The 11,363-nt window shown below is 40.8% G+C and overlaps 1 long non-coding RNA gene across 2 annotated transcripts; it reads right to left on the bottom strand.

Moving 5' to 3' along the window:
* LOC109223016 lies at positions 2,113 to 9,984 on the bottom strand. 2 transcript variants are annotated; one of them, XR_002067507.1, is made up of 3 exons: positions 9,790 to 9,984; positions 9,093 to 9,194; positions 2,113 to 2,152 (listed from the first exon to the last, which is right to left on the bottom strand). It is a non-coding gene; the product is annotated as an uncharacterized LOC109223016 (long non-coding RNA). The 2 variants fall into 2 exon arrangements; XR_002067506.1 differs by lacking the exon at positions 2,113 to 2,152 and adding an exon at positions 3,195 to 3,235.

An 11,363-nucleotide genomic window follows, 5' to 3' on the forward strand; every position in this document is an offset into this window, starting at 1 on the left:
GAACCATATCCCTGGGACGACCTCCTACTGGCTGGTCTCCACCTCTAGTGGCCTGGCCTCTACCTCTAGTGGCTTGACCTCCACCTCTAGCGGGCTGGCCCCTACCTCTAGCTCCCCGACCCTTACCTCTAGGTGGCTGGGTAGGCGGTGCCGAAATCATGGCACGAGAACTCTGCTGCTGCGACTGAACACCCACTAATCTCGGACAGGTCCTTCGGACATGCCCATACTCACCATACTCAAAGCGTCCATCTGAATACTGCGGCTGAGGAAACTGAGACTGACCCTGACGAGCCGGCTGACCGAAATAATAACTTTGAAGAGGAGGTGCTCTGATGGGAGCTGGCAGTGCACTATAAGCTGGCAGCCCTGAAGGAGGTACATAAGGACCACGACCCCCCAAAGCTCCGTGGGATGTCTGAAGTGCTGAATGAAATGGCCTGGGATGATGGCCTCTACCAAAAGTACCTCGACCTCCAGATGATGTCCCACTGAATCCATGGGAGTGACGGGGCCTCTTGTGAGACCCCTGACCACTCCCCTGAGCTAAAACCATCTCAACTCGTCTGGCCACATTGGCTGCATCCTGGAAAGAAATCTCGCTCCCAGTCTCCTTAGCCATATGCAATCTGATAGGCTGAGCAAGTCCCTTAATAAATCTCCTTACCCTCTCTCTCTCTCGGTGGGAAGTATAAGAAGAGCATGCGGGCCAAATCCACAAATCTGGTCTCGTACTGAGTGACAGTCATAGAACCCTGCTGAAGGCGCTCAAACTGCCTCCGATAGTCCTCTCTCTGAGTGATAGGAAGATACTTCTCCAAGAATTGCTGCGAGAACTGGTCCCAAGTGAGAGCTGGTGATCCAGCTGGTCTGACCAAACAATAATCCCTCCACCATTTCTTGGCGGAGCCTGACAGGCGAAAAGCAGCAAAGTTGACCCCATTGGTCTCCAGTATTCCCATGTTCCATAGAACCTCGTGACAACTGTCCAAATAGTCCTGGGATCCTCTAAAGATGTACCGCCATGAGTAGTAGTGAAAAGCTTGGTAAACCTATCCAATCTCCACAAGGCATTAGAAGACATAGCTGACCCATCACCGGTCTGTGCTACAACACCCGGCGACCCTAACTGGCTGAGCTGCTGGAGTCAGAAACGGGGAGCCATCTGCTCTGGAGTGTGAGTAGCGGGAGTCTGTGATCCTCCCCCAGCACGAGAGACGGCTGGTGCTACATGAAGTATGTCGGCCTGTGTAACACTCTCCATAAGGCCTACTAGACGGACGAAAGCATCCTGGAGTACCGGGGTAGCGATGAACCCCTCCGAAACCTGTGCTGGGCCCGCTGGAATGGTCTGGGCCGGAACCTCATCATCAAACTCTACCAGAGGCTCCGCCGCTGGTTCTGCTGCTCGAACTCTAGGCTGAGCCATGCCCCTTCCCCGGCCTCTAGCATGGCCTCGTCCTCGTTCTCTACCCCTCGTAGGAGCTGCCACTAGGGACTCGGGATGTTAATCAGCTGATGAAGCGGTACGTGTTCTCACCATCTGCGAAAGAACAGAGTAGAGAGTTTAATTAGCATTGAGAGATCAAACCGCACGACAAAGATGAATAGAAATGAAATATTCCTAACTCTGTAGCCTCTGGGGGATAAGCACAGACGTCTCCGTACCGATCCCTAAGACTCTACCAAGCTTGTCCGTGAATTGTGAGACCTAGGCAACCTAGTTCTCTCATACCAACTTGTCACGACCCGAATTTTCCACCTTAGGGACCGTGATAGCGCCTAACATTGCAAGCCAACATTACAGAATATTTCACTTGTTTCCTCTATCCTTTTATAAATAACATTTAACAAAAACTAAAACAGCGGAAATAAAAGCGCAAGTACATAATTTAACTGGTTACCATTACACTATTAACCAAAAGCCGAAATAAATACCACCCAGAAACTGGTGTCACAACTCACGAACAGTCTACGAATACTACAGGTAATGGTTTGAAAGAAAATACATCTGTCTCGAAGAAAGTAAAGCAGAAATGAAGTAAAGATATGAGGGGACGCCAGGGCCTGCGGACACCTGCACGACTACCTTGGGTCTCCGAATGCAATCTCAGCAACCGACCTCTCGATCAGCCACTACCAGCTCTGAAATCTGCACATAAAGTGCAGAGTGCAGTATCAGTACAACCGACCCCATGTACTGGTAAGTACCGAGCCTAACCTCGACGAAGTAGTGACGAGGCTACGACGAGGCATAACAGTATATAACCTGCAACAGTTTATACTAAGACAGAAAGAAAATACGGAATGAAATATAACAGTAACTTGCATTAAATAAATACGGAACCGGTCGTTTTACCAATACTAAGCTATAACCAATCGTTAAGGGAGTTTCAACACCATAATAATGAATCTCAGAAGAAGAAAACTACGTAAACAACAAATGATGCGGCGCGCATCCTGATCCCACCATATAATCATTAACGGTATAAATATTCACCCTTATTACTCCTTGGTGCGGCGTGCAACCCGATCCCACCAGTCCACCCTTATTACTCCTAAATATATCACCCTTATTCCTCTTGTTGCGGCGTGCAACCCGATCCCACCTGTCCACCTTTATTACTCCTTGTTGCGGCGTGCAACCCGATCCCACTAGACAATCACATTTCACCCTTATTCCTCCTGTTGCGGCGTGCAACCCGATCCCACTATATCAGTACCAATCATAAAATAAGAACAAGAATTTCACAAATTAATTCAAATCCCCCACTACACTTATACCTCAAACCAACACAACGCAAGATCACTACAACAATGAAACTTCATCACTCGTTACTACACAGCGAGACCAACCAAAGTGTACCACAAATCACCAATAAACCAACGGTGTGATATGATGAAACTACGGAACAATTAATAACATCAATAGAGAAACAATATTTAACAAGAAGCAATTAGACATGAAAGCATCAATAAGCAAGTAGCAATTAAGACAGGAAAGCAATATATAGGGAAATGGGGAAAGAAAACAGGCTAAACAGGTAATTTGGCGACGCATAGGTGCTCGTCACCACACCTATACGCCACACACATGGTATTTCACATAGCAAGCAAGTCGGGGATCCCTAATCCCTCAAGTCAAGGTTACACCAAACACTTACCTCAAGCCAACGCGTAATTCACAGCTCAAATACCACTTTACCTCTCGATTCCACCACCAATCCACTTGTATCTGGCCATAATAACTTAACAACATCAATAAACGCTAAAGAAACCAATTCTAATGCATAATTATAGATTCCCCAACATTTTTCCCAAAAAGTCAAAAATTGACCCCGGACCCGCTTGGTCAAAATCCAAAATTCGGACCAAAACCCGATTATCCATTCACCCCCGAGCCCGGATATACAATTGGTTTTGGAATCCGACCTCAATTTGAGGTCTAAATCCCCAAATTTTGAAATTCCTAAGTTCTACCCAAAAACACCCAATTCCACCATGAAAAACCCTAGATTCTAGGATGAAATCTTGTAAAAAGATGAAATAGATTGAAAGAAACAATTTAAGAATTATTTACCTATGATTTGGGGAAGAACTAGTCTTTGGAAAATCACCTCTTGAAGTTTAGGTTTTGAAAAATGGGAGAACGAATGAAAAATCCCGTCCAAAGTTCGTTTTGAACGGTTTCAGGTATCACCTTTGCGATCACAGGTTCGCAAATGCGAACTCGCAAATGCGGACTTTACTTCCAAATGCGAAGGTTGGCATGTCCTGCTAGCATCGCAAGTGCGAACAAGTGTTCGCAAATGCAGCCCCTGTTCTCATCGCAAATGCGACGCTGAGCTTCGCAAATGAGAAGGTCCCCTTCCCAGCCTTCTGATCGCAAATGCGAGATATCTTCGCAAATGTGGTGCTTGCATTTGCGAGCCAGACTTCGCAAATGCGACGTCTGCAGACCTGAAGCACACCAGAAAAATTTCTTAAGTCCAAATCACTCCGTAGCCTATCCAAAACTTACCCGAGCCCTCGGAGCTCCAAACCAAACATGCACACAAGTCTTAAAACATCATACGAACTTGCTCAAGCGATCAAATCACCAAAATAACACCTGCAACTATGAATTCAACACCAACGCACATGAAAGTTTCAAGATAGTTTCAAACTTTCTATTTTCTCAACCAAAGGTCCGAATCACGTCAAATCACTTTCGTTTTTCACCAAATTTTATAGATAAGGTTCAAATATCATAACGAACCTGTACCGGGCTGCGGAACCAAAATACGGGCCCGATACCAACAAGATCAAATCTTTTGAATTATTGCATTTTCAGTCTTATCAGTTTCTTTCAAAAATTTATTTCTCGGGCCAGGGACCTCGGAATTCAATTCCGGGCATACGTCCAGGTCCCACATTTTACTACGGACCCTCCGGAACTATCAGAATATGATTCCGGGTCCATTTACCCAAAACGTTGACCAAAGTCAACAAAAATTATCTTTTTAAGCCAAAAATTATCTTTTCTTAAATTTTTCACATAAGGGCTTTTCAGATACACGCCTGGACTGCGCACACAAATCGAGGAGAGATAAGATGGGGTTTTCAAGACCTCAGCACACAGAATCGGATTCTAAAACAAAAGATGACCCTTTGGGTCATCACAATTCCATTGTGTTTGATGAAGATGATGCGTTGGTGTTGGTTAAGCAATAAGTGCCATACAAATTATTTAAATAGTTTGTTTTGAGTTTAATGGATGAATGGGATATTGTCCTCCTTTTTTTTGTTTTATTGTAATCTATTGTAATAAATCTAGCTTAACATCGTTTTTTAGTTATTTTTATTTTTACGCAATAACTTTTTAGTTTTCTTATTAATATCTCTATTTGTCTTGAGTGATAGAAGTTATCTATGTGTTATTATGTTTTGCAGAAGCATTCCATCCAATGTGATATTATAAATATATTTTTTTCATTTTTATGTTAGAATTTATCTTTAAGATTTATGATTTTTTTAAATGGCAGTAGGCCCGGGTCTCACATAGGACTGGCCTTGGTGGACCATTTTAAGAGTTTGTTATGAGTTTAATGGATGAATGGAATATTGTCCTCCTTTTTTTTGTTTTATTGTAATCTATTGTAATAAAGCTAGCTTAACATCGTTTTTTAGTTATTTTTATTTTTACGCAATAACTTTTTAGTTTTCTTATTAATATCTCTATTTGTCTTGAGTGATAGAAGTTATCTGTGTTATTATGTTTTGCAGAAGCTCTCCATCCAATGTGATATTATAAATATATTTTTTTCATTTTTATGTTAGAATTTATCTTTAAGATTTATGATTTTTTTAAATGGCAGTAGGCCCGGGTCTCACATAGGACTGGCCTTGGTGGACCATTTTAAGGCCCACAAATTTTATGGGCCGGCCCGCTCAACCCCTCAAATTCTGAGGTCCACGTGGGCTAGATTAAGCCGGGTTGGTTTAGTTTTTTTCTTTACCAAACCAAATCAAAGGTGTCAGGTTTTTACATTTACAAACTAAACCAACCAATAAAAGTCGGATTTTTCAACTTGGGGTTTTTCTTGAATTTCTCAGGATTTTTTTTGTAGTTTTATGTGACTCATTTTACAATTATATATTCAGCAATGACCCTCCTAATCTTATCCACATTATACACCACTCTTTCAGTAGAATTCGAACCACTACTAGCCAGCCTTCTTTGAAACATTTTAACATGGATTGCCTCTTATCAACGAACCTAAAGGGGAACTTGTGACATTTTACATTTATGCGTGTTCATAACGTTATAGTCTCATTGATGCTTTTGACCACAAAGATTTTAAGATAATTATTATATTTTGCCATACATGTACCTCCTTTAGCAATAAATTTTGAGAAATAACCTCAAATCTCAGATATCTCTCTACTAGTATTCCCAGATTAGAAAGTACTAGAAGAGTTATTCTTTTTGGCTTTTTAGGAGGGGTGCATCGATGAGGAGTGTCATTACCTTGCTGTTGAGATACCGCTGTCATAGTTGGAGGAATGTTAATGACTATCTCTATAGCGACCCGACCGGTCGTTTTGGGCTCTAGCGCGCCATTCGGCGGTTTGAGGCCACGAGCAGCTTCACTTCAGGTATTATGACTTGTACGCGTGGTCGGGATTGAATTTTGGGAAGTTCGGAGTTGAATTGGAAAGAAAATTCTTATTTCGAAAGCTTTAAGTTGAAAGAATTGACTAAGATTGGATTTTAGAGTAAACAGCCGCGAAATCAGGATTTGAAGATACCAGCAGGTTCGTATGATGATTTCGGACTTGGGCGTATGTTCGGATCGGGTTTGGGATGACCCAAGAGTGTTTCAGCGCCTATTGTGGAAGTTAGCATTTTGGAAGAATTTTATAAAATATGGGTTGAAGTGCATTTCAATATTATCGATGTCCGTTAGGAATTTCGAGTTTGAGAATAGCTCCGCGTGGTGATCTGGTATTGGAAGCGCGTCCGGAAGTGGATTTGGAGGTCCGTAGGTCATTTTTGAGTCGTTTGGCGAAAGTTAAAAATTTGAAGGTTTTTGAGAAGTTTGACCGGAAGTGGAGTTGGGTCGGATTCCGATTTCGGAAGTTGGAGTAGGTCTGTAATGTCAAATGTGACTTGTGTGCAAAATTTAAGGTCAATCGGACATGATTTGATAGGTTTTGGCATCGAATGTAGAGTTCTAAAGTTCATTAAGCTTGAATTGGAGTGTGATTCATGGTTGTAGCGTTGTTTGATGTGATTTGAAGCCTCGAGCAGGTCCGCATTAAGTTTTGGAAATGGTCGGTGTGATTGGATGGGGTCCCGGGGGCCTCTGGTGGATTCCGGGTGATTAACGGATTGAATTCGGCCTTATGAACATTTTTAAGCCTGCTGTCATCTGGTGTAACCGCACCTGCGAGGCTTTGGCCGCAGGTGCGGAGTCGCAGAAGCGGCCAAAGGGGCGCAGATGCGGTTTGGTGGGGAAGTGCTGAGACCGCATATGCGGTCATCTCGCCGCAGAAGCGAGACCGCACCTGCGGAAAGGAAGGCGCAAAAGCGGAAGTGGGCAGTTGGGGGATAGACCGCAGAAGCAGTAGTTGGGCCGCACCTGCGGAACCACAAAAGCGGTCAAGTGACTGCAGGTGCGAAAGTAGGGGCTGGCAGTGTCTTCTTTAAAAACGAGGTTTTGGCTCTATTTCATTTTATTTTCGCCCATGGGAGCTGAATTTAGAGCACATTGGAGTACCATCTTCATCAATCATAATGGGGTAAGTGCTTTCTTCACAATTTTGAGTTAAACACATGAGTTTACGTAGATTTGAACATGGAAACTAGTAGAAATTGGGGTTTTGGTGGAAAAACCTAGAATCTTGCATATTTGGATTTTGACCACGAATTATGAACATGAAATTGAGAATAAATTATATATTTGAGTTCGTGATGTCATGGGCAAAGTTTATCTTCGAAAATTTTCGAATCCGGGCACGTGGACCCGAGGGTGATTTTAACGACTTTTCAAGCGAAGTTGAGAATTATTGTAAATAGGGTTTTAATGAGTATTTGAGTATATATTAATGAGTTTGCATCATTATTGACTAATTTTGAAGCGTTGGGCGTAGGTTTGAGTCGTCGGAAGGGCTTGGGAGCCGGTTATAGAACTTCGGCGCGAGGTAAGTCTCCTTTCTAACCTTGTAAGAGAGAATTAACCCTATAGATGAACTAAATTATTATGTGCTTCTATTTGTGGGGGCTACGTAAGCACGAGGTGACGAGAGTCCGTACGTAGTTACTAGCTATTCCTATGTCCGGGTAATTTTAGGTTTACATCATGCCTTGTTGATATTGTTGTTAAATTATGTTTATTGCTTGTCTTGAGAAGAAGCGAGATTGAGTTAACTTATTAAATATTTTTAAAGGAGTTGAAATTGAGGAAAGGTTGGGAACTTAAAAAGCTTTCATTTGAAGTTCGTAATTTAAAGAGAATCGAGGAATACCTTAATAACTTAAGAAATTTATGTGTAACCGCGTCGCACGTATGATCCACGAGCGGGGTAATTCTTTAAAGTTATATTCGACCGCGTCACATATATGATTCGCGAGCGGGGTAACTCCTTAAATTTATATTTGACCGCGTTGCACGTATGATTCAGAGAGGGGTATTTCCTTCTACTACTCTCATAGGAGTAGGCCGATCGCCTCTGCAGGTTAATAAATGCATCTATGCTTTGCGCCGTTCGACCCTCGGCAGTGCACAGTTTACTTTTATGTTGGATCGGGCCGTACGCCTTGGCATTTCCTATATATATATATATATATATGCTCTTCCTCATGGAATAGTGCGTTACTTTGGGCTAGAAGCCAGTGTATCTGAGGATTTTTCCCTGATTTGAATTATGACAACCTCTTCATGATATCCAATATATATATATATATATATATATATATATATATATATATATATGTTCTCCGGTTACGGAGGGAACTTGGTAGTTGAGAGCTTGAGTAAAATTGTAAAGAGGGGAATTGTACCACGTATTTTATACATGTTTATTTCATACATTTACTCTGTTTCATATCTATTCACTTCCTTACTGTACCTAATATTATTCGACCACTAGTAAGTGTCAAAGTCAACCTCTCGTCACTACTTCTTCGAGGTTAGACTGGATACGCGTTGTTTTCGTACTCATACTACACTTGCTATGCATTTTGTTGCACAGGCACATGCATGTCTAATGGGCTAGTGGGCGCAGCGGCATGGTTGATACAGAGACTTAGGTGAGCTGCATCTCTCGAGACGACCCGCAGTCAGCAGAGTCTCCTTCAGAGTATTGGTATTTTCCTTTATGTCCAAATTGTATTCCGGACAGTTATTGTATTTTATTTTATTCCTTAGTAAATGCTCATGCGCTTGTGACACCGGGTTTTAGGATGATTATGGGTTATTCAATATTGAAATGGTTAAAATATTATTATTTATTCTGTAAAGCCCATCTTTTACTATTAAATTGAAGAAAAATTATGATTTCAAAAATATTAAAACGAGAACTAAATTGATTATTTAGTGTTGGCTTACCTGACAGTGCTGGCCGACGCCATGACGACCTTTAATGGAATTTGGGTCGTGACAATCTCCATATCCAGTCTAGAAGGTATAGTTTCCATCCGGAAACAGTTACTGCACATGATAAAAAAGTTGTAATCTCAATGTAATACGTAGTTATTGACTTTCTAATACAAAACTAAATAAAAAAATTAACCAACAAAGAAAATTTGGAACAAAAGACAAAACAGAACACCATTTGTCCTATTTGAGCAAATCTAATAATCATCAGAGTGAGTTCTAGCACAGAAATAACAAAGAAATAATACCTCAAATTGCTGAATCATGTGAGTTTAAACTAAGTTCAATACTTGAATTCCCTTTTAGTGTATTGCTGAATTTTCTTACATGATGGGGGAACAATATATAATTTCTGAGCTCCTCTATACTCACCAAACTAACCATACCGAAAATTCAAAAGATAAAACAATTTTTTTCTAATAGACCTACAATAAGGATAGTATATGCAACCCCACTTCTCTCTAGATTTTTTTTTATCTATACCAGAGAATTTTCATCACTTTCTACAATTCATTTGAACTATATTTATACATATACTTTTCACCTTTCCTTCAAACACGTTTTTGTTGTTCTAGTTCCTTGAATCAATTGCAGCTTACTAGTTATTATATTCAAGTTGTTAACATACTAAAATATGCCGCAAACTTACCCCAAATCAAGATGAGTTGAATCGAACTTAAACTGAGCTGGGACGAAGTGAACTTGAATAGGACGAAGTGAACTTGAATGGAAAATGAGGAGCTCAAGATGTCCGGCTGGAGAGTTTGTTTCTCTCCAAGATACAACTTGTCAGCCAAAATGTATTAATATATTAAAAGAATTTATATAATTAGCATTTGACAAATGTCTTTGCATGGAAAGGTAAAAAATAAGTGGTCTTAATATCAAAATGTGGCAGCCGTCCTTTAAGCCTTTTGAGGGCACAATCCTTTGGAGAAGTGGCAAATGAAGATAGCCACGTTGCAATCATTCACACGGATAGAAACATGCACTTATGGCTATAAATAGCCTTCATTAGCCATTCATTCTCATCATCAGCAAGACAAAAAAAAATTCTTCTTCTCTTTCCTTCTAATTTCATTATTCACCAACTTCCCTTTGTTGTCTTTCTTTTTGGTAGTTTAACTTTTCTTGTTCCCCTTTTTTAAATAGCTGGGTTTGTAATATTTAAATTTTGCTGATTCCTGTATCCTCTAAATAAATAGAGATGGGTTTGTTTAATCCTAGGAAAATATTTCACATTGCTGAAATAGTTTCTTAGGACAGTGCCCAGCACGACTCAAGCCAATTCGTGTATCTGCTTACAAATAATATTATTGCAATATTATTATTGTTATTTTTCGGTGTCATTTACCTACAATCTAAGAAACTATGGCAAGTAATACTACTACAAATTTTTTTGATGGTGCTATCAATTTTGGTATTGTCTCTGCTGCTACTATTCCAGCTGTCCCGCCAGATATCCATGGTGTTGCAAATACGTTATTGCATCCACAACTTTGGCAGACACTAATTTCAAAACACAGGTATGCACCTCATGCAAGATTAATACAGCTGTCCCGCCAGATATCCATGGTGTTGCAAATACGTTATTGCATCCACAACTTTGGCAGACACTAATTTCAAAACACAGGTATGCACCTCAATGCAAGATTAAATAGACATGGTTACATATCCAACGCTAAAATTAATACCTTCAAGTAAATGCACCTCAATGCAAGAGAAGAGTTGAGATAAATGACAATCTCACTAAGTCAAAATTAAATTTGACTAAAGCGCATAATATAGTTGTTGCGGTCATTTCCCAGATAAATAATGTGGCCAATGTGAAAGATTGAGTGATAGACTCTGGTGCTACTAGGCACATGTGCAAATAAAAATGAATTTTTGTCTTACACCCAAGTTGAGGAAGGAGAAAAACTATTTATCTTGGTGACTCAAGAACAACTCGTGTTCTTGGGAAAGGAAAAATTCTTCTCAAAATCACATCTGGTAAAACTCTAGCATTGAGTGATGTATTGCATGTCCCTAATATCCAAACCAATTTGGTTTCTGTGGGGGTTATTAGGAAAAGTTGGAGTGAAGGTTTCATTTGAAAATAATGAGGTCGAAGCGGCGTCCCATTTGTGTCTGTCTGCGATCGTGCCTAGCTGGGCAGTTCATCAGGAGCTGCTATCTGGGACCAAGCACTAAGCGTGGGACAGAGGGCTCGTAGTACCTGCT

The sequence above is a fragment of the Nicotiana attenuata genome, chromosome 2, assembly GCF_001879085.1.
Source record: "Nicotiana attenuata strain UT chromosome 2, NIATTr2, whole genome shotgun sequence".
NCBI lineage: Eukaryota > Viridiplantae > Streptophyta > Magnoliopsida > Solanales > Solanaceae > Nicotiana > Nicotiana attenuata.